Raw genomic sequence first — 17,210 nt, forward strand, 5'->3', positions numbered from 1 at the left:
GTTCCCAGTTATGGAATGAAGTTAGAACCTGGGCGCACTGAAGGCAAGTTGAATACTCTAAGGTAAGTGCACGCTGTCCCTTCTGCTGCCAAAACGCGTATAATCGCTCTGAAGGTTAAGTCCCATAAGTGGCAGCCAGTTCCTCGGTGAGGAAAGATCTTAGAACAAGGGCAGACTAGAAACGTATTGGACACTCTGAGTTCAATTCAAGTGAAGGCCCTGATGCTTCCCAAACCTACAAACGCACTGAAGATGAACACTCCTAAACGGCAGGGTTTCCCCAGTGGAGGAAAGGTGTTCGAACAAGGGCGTTCTCTAGGCAGGTAGGAGACCGTGAGTTAAGTGCCGGGCAATGCACTTCTGCTTCCAAAACGTAAAATCCCGCTGAATTCTAAAACCCATTCTGGCAGTGTTTTCCCAGTTGAGGAAAGAAGTGAGAAGAAGGACGGTCTGAACGCTGCTTGTATACTCTGAGTGAACAGCACACCCAGTCCCTTTGACTGGCAAAACGTATCATCGCTCTTTAGGTGAAGTCTCATTGGAGGCAGTGTGTTCGCAATTCAAGAAAGAACGCAGAGCAAAGGTGGACCACAAGCAGTTGTAAGCTCTAAGTAAAACCAGGCTAAGGCCGTAGGCTCCCAAAATGTATAAAGGCTCTTACGGCGAGGAGGCCTATTCTGCCGCGTGGTCCCAATTCAGGAAAGAACTGAGAACAAGGGCAGACTAGAAACTAGTTGCATACTCTGAGTTTAGTGCACGTCCAGTCCCTTACGCTTCCAATACGTATCAATGCTCTTACGGCGAACAGGCCTAGGCGGCCGTGTGTTCCCAGTTCAGGAAAGAACTTAGAACAAGGGCAGACTAGAAGCCAGTTGAATACTCCGAGTTAAGTGCACGTCCAGTCCCTTAGGCTTCCAATACGTATAAATGCTCATAAGGTGAAGAGGCCTATGCGGTCGTGTGTTCCCGGTTCTGGAAAGAGCTTAGAACAAGGGCAGACTGGAAGCCAGTTGAATACTCTGCGTTAAGTGCACGTCCAGTCCCTTCGACTTCCAAAATGGGTCAACCCTCTTAAGGCGAAGAGGCCTATACGGCCGTTTGTTCCCAGTTCAAGAAAGAACTCAGAACAAGGGTAGACTAGAAGCCAGTTGGAGACTCTGAGTTAAGTGCACATCCAGTCCATTGTGCTTCCAATACGTATAAATGTTCTTTAGGCGAACAGGCCTGTGCGGCCGTGTGTTCCCAGTTCAGGAAAGACCTTAGAACCAGGGCAGACGAGGAGCCAGTTGGGTACTCTGAGTTAAGTGCACTTCTAATCCCTTAGGCTTCCAAATGTTATAAACGCTCTTAAGGCGAACAGGCCTATGCGGCCGTGTGTTCCCAGTTCTGCAAAGAACTTAGTACAAGGGCAGACAGGAATCTTGTTGGATACTCTGAGTTCGGGCACACAACGACGCTTATGCTTCCCAAACCTAAACGCGATCTTCAAGTGAAGATTCACAAATGGCAGTTTGTTCCCAGTTATGGAATGAAGTTAGAACCTGGGCGCACTGAAGGCAAGTTGAATACTCTAAGGTAAGTGCACGCTGTCCCTTCTGCTGCCAAAACGCGTATAATCGCTCTGAAGGTTAAGTCCCATAAGTGGCAGCCAGTTCCTCGGTGAGGAAAGATCTTAGAACAAGGGCAGACTAGAAACGTATTGGACACTCTGAGTTCAATTCAAGTGAAGGCCCTGATGCTTCCCAAACCTACAAACGCACTGAAGATGAACACTCCTAAACGGCAGGGTTTCCCCAGTGGAGGAAAGGTGTTCGAACAAGGGCGTTCTCTAGGCAGGTAGGAGACCGTGAGTTAAGTGCCGGGCAATGCACTTCTGCTTCCAAAACGTAAAATCCCGCTGAATTCTAAAACCCATTCTGGCAGTGTTTTCCCAGTTGAGGAAAGAAGTGAGAAGAAGGACGGTCTGAACGCTGCTTGTATACTCTGAGTGAACAGCACACCCAGTCCCTTTGACTGGCAAAACGTATCATCGCTCTTTAGGTGAAGTCTCATTGGAGGCAGTGTGTTCGCAATTCAAGAAAGAACGCAGAGCAAAGGTGGACCACAAGCAGTTGTAAGCTCTAAGTAAAACCAGGCTAAGGCCGTAGGCTCCCAAAATGTATAAAGGCTCTTACGGCGAGGAGGCCTATTCTGCCGCGTGGTCCCAATTCAGGAAAGAACTGAGAACAAGGGCAGACTAGAAACTAGTTGCATACTCTGAGTTTAGTGCACGTCCAGTCCCTTACGCTTCCAATACGTATCAATGCTCTTACGGCGAACAGGCCTAGGCGGCCGTGTGTTCCCAGTTCAGGAAAGAACTTAGAACAAGGGCAGACTAGAAGCCAGTTGAATACTCCGAGTTAAGTGCACGTCCAGTCCCTTAGGCTTCCAATACGTATAAATGCTCATAAGGTGAAGAGGCCTATGCGGTCGTGTGTTCCCGGTTCTGGAAAGAGCTTAGAACAAGGGCAGACTGGAAGCCAGTTGAATACTCTGCGTTAAGTGCACGTCCAGTCCCTTCGACTTCCAAAATGGGTCAACCCTCTTAAGGCGAAGAGGCCTATACGGCCGTTTGTTCCCAGTTCAAGAAAGAACTCAGAACAAGGGTAGACTAGAAGCCAGTTGGAGACTCTGAGTTAAGTGCACATCCAGTCCATTGTGCTTCCAATACGTATAAATGTTCTTTAGGCGAACAGGCCTGTGCGGCCGTGTGTTCCCAGTTCAGGAAAGACCTTAGAACCAGGGCAGACGAGGAGCCAGTTGGGTACTCTGAGTTAAGTGCACTTCTAATCCCTTAGGCTTCCAAATGTTATAAACGCTCTTAAGGCGAACAGGCCTATGCGGCCGTGTGTTCCCAGTTCCGCAAAGAACTTAGTACAAGGGCAGACAGGAATCTTGTTGGATACTCTGAGTTCGGGCACACAACGACGCTTATGCTTCCCAAACCTAAACGCGATCTTCAAGTGAAGATTCACAAATGGCAGTTTGTTCCCAGTTATGGAATGAAGTTAGAACCTGGGCGCACTGAAGGCAAGTTGAATACTCTAAGGTAAGTGCACGCTGTCCCTTCTGCTGCCAAAACGCGTATAATCGCTCTGAAGGTTAAGTCCCATAAGTGGCAGCCAGTTCCTCGGTGAGGAAAGATCTTAGAACAAGGGCAGACTAGACACGTATTGGACACTCTGAGTTCAATTCAAGTGAAGGCCCTGATGCTTCCCAAACCTACAAACGCACTGAAGATGAACACTCCTAAACGGCAGGGTTTCCCCAGTGGAGGAAAGGTGTTCGAACAAGGGCGTTCTCTAGGCAGGTAGGAGACCGTGAGTTAAGTGCCGGGCAATGCACTTCTGCTTCCAAAACGTAAAATCCCGCTGAATTCTAAAACCCATTCTGGCAGTGTTTTCCCAGTTGAGGAAAGAAGTGAGAAGAAGGACGGTCTGAACGCTGCTTGTATACTCTGAGTGAACAGCACACCCAGTCCCTTTGACTGGCAAAACGTATCATCGCTCTTTAGGTGAAGTCTCATTGGAGGCAGTGTGTTCGCAATTCAAGAAAGAACGCAGAGCAAAGGTGGACCACAAGCAGTTGTAAGCTCTAAGTAAAACCAGTCTAAGGCCGTAGGCTCCCAAAATGTATAAAGGCTCTTACGGCGAGGAGGCCTATTCTGCCGCGTGGTCCCAATTCAGGAAAGAACTGAGAACAAGGGCAGACTAGAAGCCAGTTGAATACTCCGAGTTAAGTGCACGTCCAGTCCCTTAGGCTTCCAATACGTATAAATGCTCATAAGGTGAAGAGGCCTATGCGGTCGTGTGTTCCCGGTTCTGGAAAGAGCTTAGAACAAGGGCAGACTGGAAGCCAGTTGAATACTCTGCGTTAAGTGCACGTCCAGTCCCTTCGACTTCCAAAATGGGTCAAGCCTCTTAAGGCGAAGAGGCCTATACGGCCGTTTGTTCCCAGTTCAAGAAAGAACTTAGAACAAGGGTAGACTAGAAGCCAGTTGGAGACTCTGAGTTAAGTGCACATCCAGTCCATTGTGCTTCCAATACGTATAAATGTTCTTTAGGCGAACAGGCCTGTGCGGCCGTGTGCTCCCAGTTCAGGAAAGACCTCAGAACCAGGGCAGACGAGGAGCCAGTTGGGTACTCTGAGTTAAGTGCACTTCTAATCCCTTAGGCTTCCAAATGTTATAAACGCTCTTAAGGCGAACAGGCCTATGCGGCCGTGTGTTCCCAGTTCCGCAAAGAACTTAGTACAAGGGCAGACAGGAATCTTGTTGGATACTCTGAGTTCGGGCACACAACGACGCTTATGCTTCCCAAACCTAAACGCGATCTTCAAGTGAAGATTCACAAATGGCAGTTTGTTCCCAGTTATGGAATGAAGTTAGAACCTGGGCGCACTGAAGGCAAGTTGAATACTCTAAGGTAAGTGCACGCTGTCCCTTCTGCTGCCAAAACGCGTATAATCGCTCTGAAGGTTAAGTCCCATAAGTGGCAGCCAGTTCCTCGGTGAGGAAAGATCTTAGAACAAGGGCAGACTAGAAACGTATTGGACACTCTGAGTTCAATTCAAGTGAAGGCCCTGATGCTTCCCAAACCTACAAACGCACTGAAGATGAACACTCCTAAACGGCAGGGTTTCCCCAGTGGAGGAAAGGTGTTCGAACAAGGGCGTTCTCTAGGCAGGTAGGAGACCGTGAGTTAAGTGCCGGGCAATGCACTTCTGCTTCCAAAACGTAAAATCCCGCTGAATTCTAAAACCCATTCTGGCAGTGTTTTCCCAGTTGAGGAAAGAAGTGAGAAGAAGGACGGTCTGAACGCTGCTTGTATACTCTGAGTGAACAGCACACCCAGTCCCTTTGACTGGCAAAACGTATCATCGCTCTTTAGGTGAAGTCTCATTGGAGGCAGTGTGTTCGCAATTCAAGAAAGAACGCAGAGCAAAGGTGGACCACAAGCAGTTGTAAGCTCTAAGTAAAACCAGGCTAAGGCCGTAGGCTCCCAAAATGTATAAAGGCTCTTACGGCGAGGAGGCCTATTCTGCCGCGTGGTCCCAATTCAGGAAAGAACTGAGAACAAGGGCAGACTAGAAACTAGTTGCATACTCTGAGTTTAGTGCACGTCCAGTCCCTTACGCTCCCAATACGTATCAATGCTCTTACGGCGAACAGGCCTAGGCGGCCGTGTGTTCCCAGTTCAGGAAAGAACTTAGAACAAGGGCAGACTAGAAGCCAGTTGAATACTCCGAGTTAAGTGCACGTCCAGTCCCTTAGGCTTCCAATACGTATAAATGCTCATAAGGTGAAGAGGCCTATGCGGTCGTGTGTTCCCGGTTCTGGAAAGAGCTTAGAACAAGGGCAGACTGGAAGCCAGTTGAATACTCTGCGTTAAGTGCACGTCCAGTCCCTTCGACTTCCAAAATGGGTCAACCCTCTTAAGGCGAAGAGGCCTATACGGCCGTTTGTTCCCAGTTCAAGAAAGAACTCAGAACAAGGGTAGACTAGAAGCCAGTTGGAGACTCTGAGTTAAGTGCACATCCAGTCCATTGTGCTTCCAATACGTATAAATGTTCTTTAGGCGAACAGGCCTGTGCGGCCGTGTGTTCCCAGTTCAGGAAAGACCTTAGAACCAGGGCAGACGAGGAGCCAGTTGGGTACTCTGAGTTAAGTGCACTTCTAATCCCTTAGGCTTCCAAATGTTATAAACGCTCTGAAGGCGAACAGGCCTATGCGGCCGTGTGTTCCCAGTTCCGCAAAGAACTTAGTACAAGGGCAGACAGGAATCTTGTTGGATACTCTGAGTTCGGGCACACAACGACGCTTATGCTTCCCAAACCTAAACGCGATCTTCAAGTGAAGATTCACAAATGGCAGTTTGTTCCCAGTTATGGAATGAAGTTAGAACCTGGGCGCACTGAAGGCAAGTTGAATACTCTAAGGTAAGTGCACGCTGTCCCTTCTGCTGCCAAAACGCGTATAATCGCTCTGAAGGTTAAGTCCCATAAGTGGCAGCCAGTTCCTCGGTGAGGAAAGATCTTAGAACAAGGGCAGACTAGACACGTATTGGACACTCTGAGTTCAATTCAAGTGAAGGCCCTGATGCTTCCCAAACCTACAAACGCACTGAAGATGAACACTCCTAAACGGCAGGGTTTCCCCAGTGGAGGAAAGGTGTTCGAACAAGGGCGTTCTCTAGGCAGGTAGGAGACCGTGAGTTAAGTGCCGGGCAATGCACTTCTGCTTCCAAAACGTAAAATCCCGCTGAATTCTAAAACCCATTCTGGCAGTGTTTTCCCAGTTGAGGAAAGAAGTGAGAAGAGGGACGGTCTGAACGCTGCTTGTATACTCTGAGTGAACAGCACACCCAGTCCCTTTGACTGGCAAAACGTATCATCGCTCTTTAGGTGAAGTCTCATTGGAGGCAGTGTGTTCGCAATTCAAGAAAGAACGCAGAGCAAAGGTGGACCACAAGCAGTTGTAAGCTCTAAGTAAAACCAGGCTAAGGCCGTAGGCTCCCAAAATGTATAAAGGCTCTTACGGCGAGGAGGCCTATTCTGCCGCGTGGTCCCAATTCAGGAAAGAACTGAGAACAAGGGCAGACTAGAAACTAGTTGCATACTCTGAGTTTAGTGCACGTCCAGTCCCTTACGCTTCCAATACGTATCAATGCTCTTACGGCGAACAGGCCTAGGCGGCCGTGTGTTCCCAGTTCAGGAAAGAACTTAGAACAAGGGCAGACTAGAAGCCAGTTGAATACTCCGAGTTAAGTGCACGTCCAGTCCCTTAGGCTTCCAATACGTATAAATGCTCATAAGGTGAAGAGGCCTATGCGGTCGTGTGTTCCCGGTTCTGGAAAGAGCTTAGAACAAGGGCAGACTGGAAGCCAGTTGAATACTCTGCGTTAAGTGCACGTCCAGTCCCTTCGACTTCCAAAATGGGTCAACCCTCTTAAGGCGAAGAGGCCTATACGGCCGTTTGTTCCCAGTTCAAGAAAGAACTTAGAACAAGGGTAGACTAGAAGCCAGTTGGAGACTCTGAGTTAAGTGCACATCCAGTCCATTGTGCTTCCAATACGTATAAATGTTCTTTAGGCGAACAGGCCTGTGCGGCCGTGTGCTCCCAGTTCAGGAAAGACCTCAGAACCAGGGCAGACGAGGAGCCAGTTGGGTACTCTGAGTTAAGTGCACTTCTAATCCCTTAGGCTTCCAAATGTTATAAACGCTCTTAAGGCGAACAGGCCTATGCGGCCGTGTGTTCCCAGTTCCGAAAAGAACTTAGTACAAGGGCAGACAGGAATCTTGTTGGATACTCTGAGTTCGGGCACACAACGACGCTTATGCTTCCCAAACCTAAACGCGATCTTCAAGTGAAGATTCACAAATGGCAGTTTGTTCCCAGTTATGGAATGAAGTTAGAACCTGGGCGCACTGAAGGCAAGTTGAATACTCTAAGGTAAGTGCACGCTGTCCCTTCTGCTGCCAAAACGCGTATAATCGCTCTGAAGGTTAAGTCCCATAAGTGGCAGCCAGTTCCTCGGTGAGGAAAGATCTTAGAACAAGGGCAGACTAGAAACGTATTGGACACTCTGAGTTCAATTCAAGTGAAGGCCCTGATGCTTCCCAAACCTACAAACGCACTGACGATGAACACTCCTAAACGGCAGGGTTTCCCCAGTGGAGGAAAGGTGTTCGAACAAGGGCGTTCTCTAGGCAGGTAGGAGACCGTGAGTTAAGTGCCGGGCAATGCACTTCTGCTTCCAAAACGTAAAATCCCGCTGGATTCGAAAACCCATTCTGGCAGTGTTTTCCCAGTTGAGGAAAGAAGTGAGAAGAAGGACGGTCTGAACGCTGCTTGTATACTCTGAGTGAACAGCACACCCAGTCCCTTTTGACTGGCAAAACGTATCATCGCTCTTTAGGTGAAGTCTCAGTGGAGGCAGTGTGTTCGCAATTCAAGAAAGAACGCAGAGCAAAGGTGGACCACAAGCAGTTGTAAGCTCTAAGTAAAACCAGGCTAAGGCCGTAGGCTCCCAAAATGTATAAAGGCTCTTACGGCGAGGAGGCCTATTCTGCCGCGTGGTCCCAATTCAGGAAAGAACTGAGAACAAGGGCAGACTAGAAACTAGTTGCATACTCTGAGTTTAGTGCACGTCCAGTCCCTTACGCTTCCAATACGTATCAATGCTCTTACGGCGAACAGGCCTAGGCGGCCGTGTGTTCCCAGTTCAGGAAAGAACTTAGAACAAGGGCAGACTAGAAGCCAGTTGAATACTCCGAGTTAAGTGCACGTCCAGTCCCTTAGGCTTCCAATACGTATAAATGCTCATAAGGTGAAGAGGCCTATGCGGTCGTGTGTTCCCGGTTCTGGAAAGAGCTTAGAACAAGGGCAGACTGGAAGCCAGTTGAATACTCTGCGTTAAGTGCACGTCCAGTCCCTTCGACTTCCAAAATGGGTCAACCCTCTTAAGGCGAAGTGGCCTATACGGCCGTTTGTTCCCAGTTCAAGAAAGAACTCAGAACAAGGGTAGACTAGAAGCCAGTTGGAGACTCTGAGTTAAGTGCACATCCAGTCCATTGTGCTTCCAATACGTATAAATGTTCTTTAGGCGAACAGGCCTGTGCGGCCGTGTGTTCCCAGTTCAGGAAAGACCTTAGAACCAGGGCAGACGAGGAGCCAGTTGGGTACTCTGAGTTAAGTGCACTTCTAATCCCTTAGGCTTCCAAATGTTATAAACGCTCTTAAGGCGAACAGGCCTATGCGGCCGTGTGTTCCCAGTTCCGCAAAGAACTTAGTACAAGGGCAGACAGGAATCTTGTTGGATACTCTGAGTTCGGGCACACAACGACGCTTATGCTTCCCAAACCTAAACGCGATCTTCAAGTGAAGATTCACAAATGGCAGTTTGTTCCCAGTTATGGAATGAAGTTAGAACCTGGGCGCACTGAAGGCAAGTTGAATACTCTAAGGTAAGTGCACGCTGTCCCTTCTGCTGCCAAAACGCGTATAATCGCTCTTAAGGTTAAGTCCCATAAGTGGCAGCCAGTTCCTCGGTGAGGAAAGATCTTAGAACAAGGGCAGACTAGAAACGTATTGGACACTCTGAGTTCAATTCAAGTGAAGGCCCTGATGCTTCCCAAACCTACAAACGCACTGAAGATGAACACTCCTAAACGGCAGGGTTTCCCCAGTGGAGGAAAGGTGTTCGAACAAGGGCGTTCTCTAGGCAGGTAGGAGACCGTGAGTTAAGTGCCGGGCAATGCACTTCTGCTTCCAAAACGTAAAATCCCGCTGAATTCTAAAACCCATTCTGGCAGTGTTTTCCCAGTTGAGGAAAGAAGTGAGAAGAAGGACGGTCTGAACGCTGCTTGTATACTCTGAGTGAACAGCACACCCAGTCCCTTTGACTGGCAAAACGTATCATCGCTCTTTAGGTGAAGTCTCATTGGAGGCAGTGTGTTCGCAATTCAAGAAAGAACGCAGAGCAAAGGTGGACCACAAGCAGTTGTAAGCTCTAAGTAAAACCAGGCTAAGGCCGTAGGCTCCCAAAATGTATAAAGGCTCTTACGGCGAGGAGGCCTATTCTGCCGCGTGGTCCCAATTCAGGAAAGAACTGAGAACAAGGGCAGACTAGAAACTAGTTGCATACTCTGAGTTTAGTGCACGTCCAGTCCCTTACGCTTCCAATACGTATCAATGCTCTTACGGCGAACAGGCCTAGGCGGCCGTGTGTTCCCAGTTCAGGAAAGAACTTAGAACAAGGGCAGACTAGAAGCCAGTTGAATACTCCGAGTTAAGTGCACGTCCAGTCCCTTAGGCTTCCAATACGTATAAATGCTCATAAGGTGAAGAGGCCTATGCGGTCGTGTGTTCCCGGTTCTGGAAAGAGCTTAGAACAAGGGCAGACTGGAAGCCAGTTGAATACTCTGCGTTAAGTGCACGTCCAGTCCCTTCGACTTCCAAAATGGGTCAACCCTCTTAAGGCGAAGAGGCCTATACGGCCGTTTGTTCCCAGTTCAAGAAAGAACTCAGAACAAGGGTAGACTAGAAGCCAGTTGGAGACTCTGAGTTAAGTGCACATCCAGTCCATTGTGCTTCCAATACGTATAAATGTTCTTTAGGCGAACAGGCCTGTGCGGCCGTGTGTTCCCAGTTCAGGAAAGACCTTAGAACCAGGGCAGACGAGGAGCCAGTTGGGTAGTCTGAGTTAAGTGCACTTCTAATCCCTTAGGCTTCCAAATGTTATAAACGCTCTTAAGGCGAACAGGCCTATGCGGCCGTGTGTTCCCAGTTCCGCAAAGAACTTAGTACAAGGGCAGACAGGAATCTTGTTGGATACTCTGAGTTCGGGCACACAACGACGCTTATGCTTCCCAAACCTAAACGCGATCTTCAAGTGAAGATTCACAAATGGCAGTTTGTTCCCAGTTATGGAATGAAGTTAGAACCTGGGCGCACTGAAGGCAAGTTGAATACTCTAAGGTAAGTGCACGCTGTCCCTTCTGCTGCCAAAACGCGTATAATCGCTCTGAAGGTTAAGTCCCATAAGTGGCAGCCAGTTCCTCGGTGAGGAAAGATCTTAGAACAAGGGCAGACTAGACACGTATTGGACACTCTGAGTTCAATTCAAGTGAAGGCCCTGATGCTTCCCAAACCTACAAACGCACTGACGATGAACACTCCTAAACGGCAGGGTTTCCCCAGTGGAGGAAAGGTGTTCGAACAAGGGCGTTCTCTAGGCAGGTAGGAGACCGTGAGTTAAGTGCCGGGCAATGCACTTCTGCTTCCAAAACGTAAAATCCCGCTGGATTCGAAAACCCATTCTGGCAGTGTTTTCCCAGTTGAGGAAAGAAGTGAGAAGAAGGACGGTCTGAACGCTGCTTGTATACTCTGAGTGAACAGCACACCCAGTCCCTTTTGACTGGCAAAACGTATCATCGCTCTTTAGGTGAAGTCTCAGTGGAGGCAGTGTGTTCGCAATTCAAGAAAGAACGCAGAGCAAAGGTGGACCACAAGCAGTTGTAAGCTCTAAGTAAAACCAGGCTAAGGCCGTAGGCTCCCAAAATGTATAAAGGCTCTTACGGCGAGGAGGCCTATTCTGCCGCGTGGTCCCAATTCAGGAAAGAACTGAGAACAAGGGCAGACTAGAAACTAGTTGCATACTCTGAGTTTAGTGCACGTCCAGTCCCTTACGCTTCCAATACGTATCAATGCTCTTACGGCGAACAGGCCTAGGCGGCCGTGTGTTCCCAGTTCAGGAAAGAACTTAGAACAAGGGCAGACTAGAAGCCAGTTGAATACTCCGAGTTAAGTGCACGTCCAGTCCCTTAGGCTTCCAATACGTATAAATGCTCATAAGGTGAAGAGGCCTATGCGGTCGTGTGTTCCCGGTTCTGGAAAGAGCTTAGAACAAGGGCAGACTGGAAGCCAGTTGAATACTCTGCGTTAAGTGCACGTCCAGTCCCTTCGACTTCCAAAATGGGTCAACCCTCTTAAGGCGAAGTGGCCTATACGGCCGTTTGTTCCCAGTTCAAGAAAGAACTCAGAACAAGGGTAGACTAGAAGCCAGTTGGAGACTCTGAGTTAAGTGCACATCCAGTCCATTGTGCTTCCAATACGTATAAATGTTCTTTAGGCGAACAGGCCTGTGCGGCCGTGTGTTCCCAGTTCAGGAAAGACCTTAGAACCAGGGCAGACGAGGAGCCAGTTGGGTACTCTGAGTTAAGTGCACTTCTAATCCCTTAGGCTTCCAAATGTTATAAACGCTCTTAAGGCGAACAGGCCTATGCGGCCGTGTGTTCCCAGTTCCGCAAAGAACTTAGTACAAGGGCAGACAGGAATCTTGTTGGATACTCTGAGTTCGGGCACACAACGACGCTTATGCTTCCCAAACCTAAACGCGATCTTCAAGTGAAGATTCACAAATGGCAGTTTGTTCCCAGTTATGGAATGAAGTTAGAACCTGGGCGCACTGAAGGCAAGTTGAATACTCTAAGGTAAGTGCACGCTGTCCCTTCTGCTGCCAAAACGCGTATAATCGCTCTTAAGGTTAAGTCCCATAAGTGGCAGCCAGTTCCTCGGTGAGGAAAGATCTTAGAACAAGGGCAGACTAGAAACGTATTGGACACTCTGAGTTCAATTCAAGTGAAGGCCCTGATGCTTCCCAAACCTACAAACGCACTGAAGATGAACACTCCTAAACGGCAGGGTTTCCCCAGTGGAGGAAAGGTGTTCGAACAAGGGCGTTCTCTAGGCAGGTAGGAGACCGTGAGTTAAGTGCCGGGCAATGCACTTCTGCTTCCAAAACGTAAAATCCCGCTGAATTCTAAAACCCATTCTGGCAGTGTTTTCCCAGTTGAGGAAAGAAGTGAGAAGAAGGACGGTCTGAACGCTGCTTGTATACTCTGAGTGAACAGCACACCCAGTCCCTTTGACTGGCAAAACGTATCATCGCTCTTTAGGTGAAGTCTCATTGGAGGCAGTGTGTTCGCAATTCAAGAAAGAACGCAGAGCAAAGGTGGACCACAAGCAGTTGTAAGCTCTAAGTAAAACCAGGCTAAGGCCGTAGGCTCCCAAAATGTATAAAGGCTCTTACGGCGAGGAGGCCTATTCTGCCGCGTGGTCCCAATTCAGGAAAGAACTGAGAACAAGGGCAGACTAGAAACTAGTTGCATACTCTGAGTTTAGTGCACGTCCAGTCCCTTACGCTTCCAATACGTATCAATGCTCTTACGGCGAACAGGCCTAGGCGGCCGTGTGTTCCCAGTTCAGGAAAGAACTTAGAACAAGGGCAGACTAGAAGCCAGTTGAATACTCCGAGTTAAGTGCACGTCCAGTCCCTTAGGCTTCCAATACGTATAAATGCTCATAAGGTGAAGAGGCCTATGCGGTCGTGTGTTCCCGGTTCTGGAAAGAGCTTAGAACAAGGGCAGACTGGAAGCCAGTTGAATACTCTGCGTTAAGTGCACGTCCAGTCCCTTCGACTTCCAAAATGGGTCAACCCTCTTAAGGCGAAGAGGCCTATACGGCCGTTTGTTCCCAGTTCAAGAAAGAACTCAGAACAAGGGTAGACTAGAAGCCAGTTGGAGACTCTGAGTTAAGTGCACATCCAGTCCATTGTGCTTCCAATACGTATAAATGTTCTTTAGGCGAACAGGCCTGTGCGGCCGTGTGTTCCCAGTTCAGGAAAGACCTTAGAACCAGGGCAGACGAGGAGCCAGTTGGGTAGTCTGAGTTAAGTGCACTTCTAATCCCTTAGGCTTCCAAATGTTATAAACGCTCTTAAGGCGAACAGGCCTATGCGGCCGTGTGTTCCCAGTTCCGCAAAGAACTTAGTACAAGGGCAGACAGGAATCTTGTTGGATACTCTGAGTTCGGGCACACAACGACGCTTATGCTTCCCAAACCTAAACGCGATCTTCAAGTGAAGATTCACAAATGGCAGTTTGTTCCCAGTTATGGAATGAAGTTAGAACCTGGGCGCACTGAAGGCAAGTTGAATACTCTAAGGTAAGTGCACGCTGTCCCTTCTGCTGCCAAAACGCGTATAATCGCTCTGAAGGTTAAGTCCCATAAGTGGCAGCCAGTTCCTCGGTGAGGAAAGATCTTAGAACAAGGGCAGACTAGACACGTATTGGACACTCTGAGTTCAATTCAAGTGAAGGCCCTGATGCTTCCCAAACCTACAAACGCACTGAAGATGAACACTCCTAAACGGCAGGGTTTCCCCAGTGGAGGAAAGGTGTTCGAACAAGGGCGTTCTCTAGGCAGGTAGGAGACCGTGAGTTAAGTGCCGGGCAATGCACTTCTGCTTCCAAAACGTAAAATCCCGCTGAATTCTAAAACCCATTCTGGCAGTGTTTTCCCAGTTGAGGAAAGAAGTGAGAAGAGGGACGGTCTGAACGCTGCTTGTATACTCTGAGTGAACAGCACACCCAGTCCCTTTGACTGGCAAAACGTATCATCGCTCTTTAGGTGAAGTCTCATTGGAGGCAGTGTGTTCGCAATTCAAGAAAGAACGCAGAGCAAAGGTGGACCACAAGCAGTTGTAAGCTCTAAGTAAAACCAGGCTAAGGCCGTAGGCTCCCAAAATGTATAAAGGCTCTTACGGCGAGGAGGCCTATTCTGCCGCGTGGTCCCAATTCAGGAAAGAACTGAGAACAAGGGCAGACTAGAAACTAGTTGCATACTCTGAGTTTAGTGCACGTCCAGTCCCTTACGCTTCCAATACGTATCAATGCTCTTACGGCGAACAGGCCTAGGCGGCCGTGTGTTCCCAGTTCAGGAAAGAACTTAGAACAAGGGCAGACTAGAAGCCAGTTGAATACTCCGAGTTAAGTGCACGTCCAGTCCCTTAGGCTTCCAATACGTATAAATGCTCATAAGGTGAAGAGGCCTATGCGGTCGTGTGTTCCCGGTTCTGGAAAGAGCTTAGAACAAGGGCAGACTGGAAGCCAGTTGAATACTCTGCGTTAAGTGCACGTCCAGTCCCTTCGACTTCCAAAATGGGTCAACCCTCTTAAGGCGAAGAGGCCTATACGGCCGTTTGTTCCCAGTTCAAGAAAGAACTCAGAACAAGGGTAGACTAGAAGCCAGTTGGAGACTCTGAGTTAAGTGCACATCCAGTCCATTGTGCTTCCAATACGTATAAATGTTCTTTAGGCGAACAGGCCTGTGCGGCCGTGTGCTCCCAGTTCAGGAAAGACCTCAGAACCAGGGCAGACGAGGAGCCAGTTGGGTACTCTGAGTTAAGTGCACTTCTAATCCCTTAGGCTTCCAAATGTTATAAACGCTCTTAAGGCGAACAGGCCTATGCGGCCGTGTGTTCCCAGTTCCGCAAAGAACTTAGTACAAGGGCAGACAGGAATCTTGTTGGATACTCTGAGTTCGGGCACACAACGACGCTTATGCTTCCCAAACCTAAACGCGATCTTCAAGTGAAGATTCACAAATGGCAGTTTGTTCCCAGTTATGGAATGAAGTTAGAACCTGGGCGCACTGAAGGCAAGTTGAATACTCTAAGGTAAGTGCACGCTGTCCCTTCTGCTGCCAAAACGCGTATAATCGCTCTTAAGGTTAAGTCCCATAAGTGGCAGCCAGTTCCTCGGTGAGGAAAGATCTTAGAACAAGGGCAGACTAGAAACGTATTGGTCACTCTGAGTTCAATTCAAGTGAAGGCCCTGATGCTTCCCAAACCTACAAACGCACTGAAGATGAACACTCCTAAACGGCAGGGTTTCCCCAGTGGAGGAAAGGTGTTCGAACAAGGGCGTTCTCTAGGCAGGTAGGAGACCGTGAGTTAAGTGCCGGGCAATGCACTTCTGCTTCCAAAACGTAAAATCCCGCTGAATTCTAAAACCCATTCTGGCAGTGTTTTCCCAGTTGAGGAAAGAAGTGAGAAGAAGGACGGTCTGAACGCTGCTTGTATACTCTGAGTGAACAGCACACCCAGTCCCTTTGACTGGCAAAACGTATCATCGCTCTTTAGGTGAAGTCTCATTGGAGGCAGTGTGTTCGCAATTCAAGAAAGAACGCAGAGCAAAGGTGGACCACAAGCAGTTGTAAGCTCTAAGTAAAACCAGGCTAAGGCCGTAGGCTCCCAAAATGTATAAAGGCTCTTACGGCGAGGAGGCCTATTCTGCCGCGTGGTCCCAATTCAGGAAAGAACTGAGAACAAGGGCAGACTAGAAACTAGTTGCATACTCTGAGTTTAGTGCACGTCCAGTCCCTTACGCTTCCAATACGTATCAATGCTCTTACGGCGAACAGGCCTAGGCGGCCGTGTGTTCCCAGTTCAGGAAAGAACTTAGAACAAGGGCAGACTAGAAGCCAGTTGAATACTCCGAGTTAAGTGCACGTCCAGTCCCTTAGGCTTCCAATACGTATAAATGCTCATAAGGTGAAGAGGCCTATGCGGTCGTGTGTTCCCGGTTCTGGAAAGAGCTTAGAACAAGGGCAGACTGGAAGCCAGTTGAATACTCTGCGTTAAGTGCACGTCCAGTCCCTTCGACTTCCAAAATGGGTCAACCCTCTTAAGGCGAAGAGGCCTATACGCCCGTTTGTTCCCAGTTCAAGAAAGAACTCAGAACAAGGGTAGACTAGAAGCCAGTTGGAGACTCTGAGTTAAGTGCACATCCAGTCCATTGTGCTTCCAATACGTATAAATGTTCTTTAGGCGAACAGGCCTGTGCGGCCGTGTGTTCCCAGTTCAGGAAAGACCTTAGAACCAGGGCAGACGAGGAGCCAGTTGGGTACTCTGAGTTAAGTGCACTTCTAATCCCTTAGGCTTCCAAATGTTATAAACGCTCTTAAGGCGAACAGGCCTATGCGGCCGTGTGTTCCCAGTTCCGCAAAGAACTTAGTACAAGGGCAGACAGGAATCTTGTTGGATACTCTGAGTTCGGGCACACAACGACGCTTATGCTTCCCAAACCTAAACGCGATCTTCAAGTGAAGATTCACAAATGGCAGTTTGTTCCCACTTATGGAATGAAGTTAGAACCTGGGCGCACTGAAGGCAAGTTGAATACTCTAAGGTAAGTGCACGCTGTCCCTTCTGCTGCCAAAACGCGTATAATCGCTCTTAAGGTTAAGTCCCATAAGTGGCAGCCAGTTCCGAGGTGAGGAAAGATCTTAGAACAAGGGCAGACTAGAAACGTATTGGACACTCTGAGTTCAATTCAAGTGAAGGCCCTGATGCTTCCCAAACCTACAAACGCACTGAAGATGAACACTCCTAAACGGCAGGGTTTCCCCAGTGGAGGAAAGGTGTTCGAACAAGGGCGTTCTCTAGGCAGGTAGGAGACCGTGAGTTAAGTGCCGGGCAATGCACTTCTGCTTCCAAAACGTAAAATCCCGCTGAATTCTAAAACCCATTCTGGCAGTGTTTTCCCAGTTGAGGAAAGAAGTGAGAAGAAGGACGGTCTGAACGCTGCTTGTATACTCTGAGTGAACAGCACACCCAGTCCCTTTTGACTGGCAAAACGTATCATCGCTCTTTAGGTGAAGTCTCAGTGGAGGCAGTGTGTTCGCAATTCAAGAAAGAACGCAGAGCAAAGGTGGACCACAAGCAGTTGTAAGCTCTAAGTAAAACCAGGCTAAGGCCGTAGGCTCCCAAAATGTATAAAGGCTCTTACGGCGAGGAGGCCTATTCTGCCGCGTGGTCCCAATTCAGGAA

This window comes from Meles meles, chromosome 6, assembly GCF_922984935.1.
Source record: "Meles meles chromosome 6, mMelMel3.1 paternal haplotype, whole genome shotgun sequence".
Taxonomy (NCBI): domain Eukaryota; kingdom Metazoa; phylum Chordata; class Mammalia; order Carnivora; family Mustelidae; genus Meles; species Meles meles.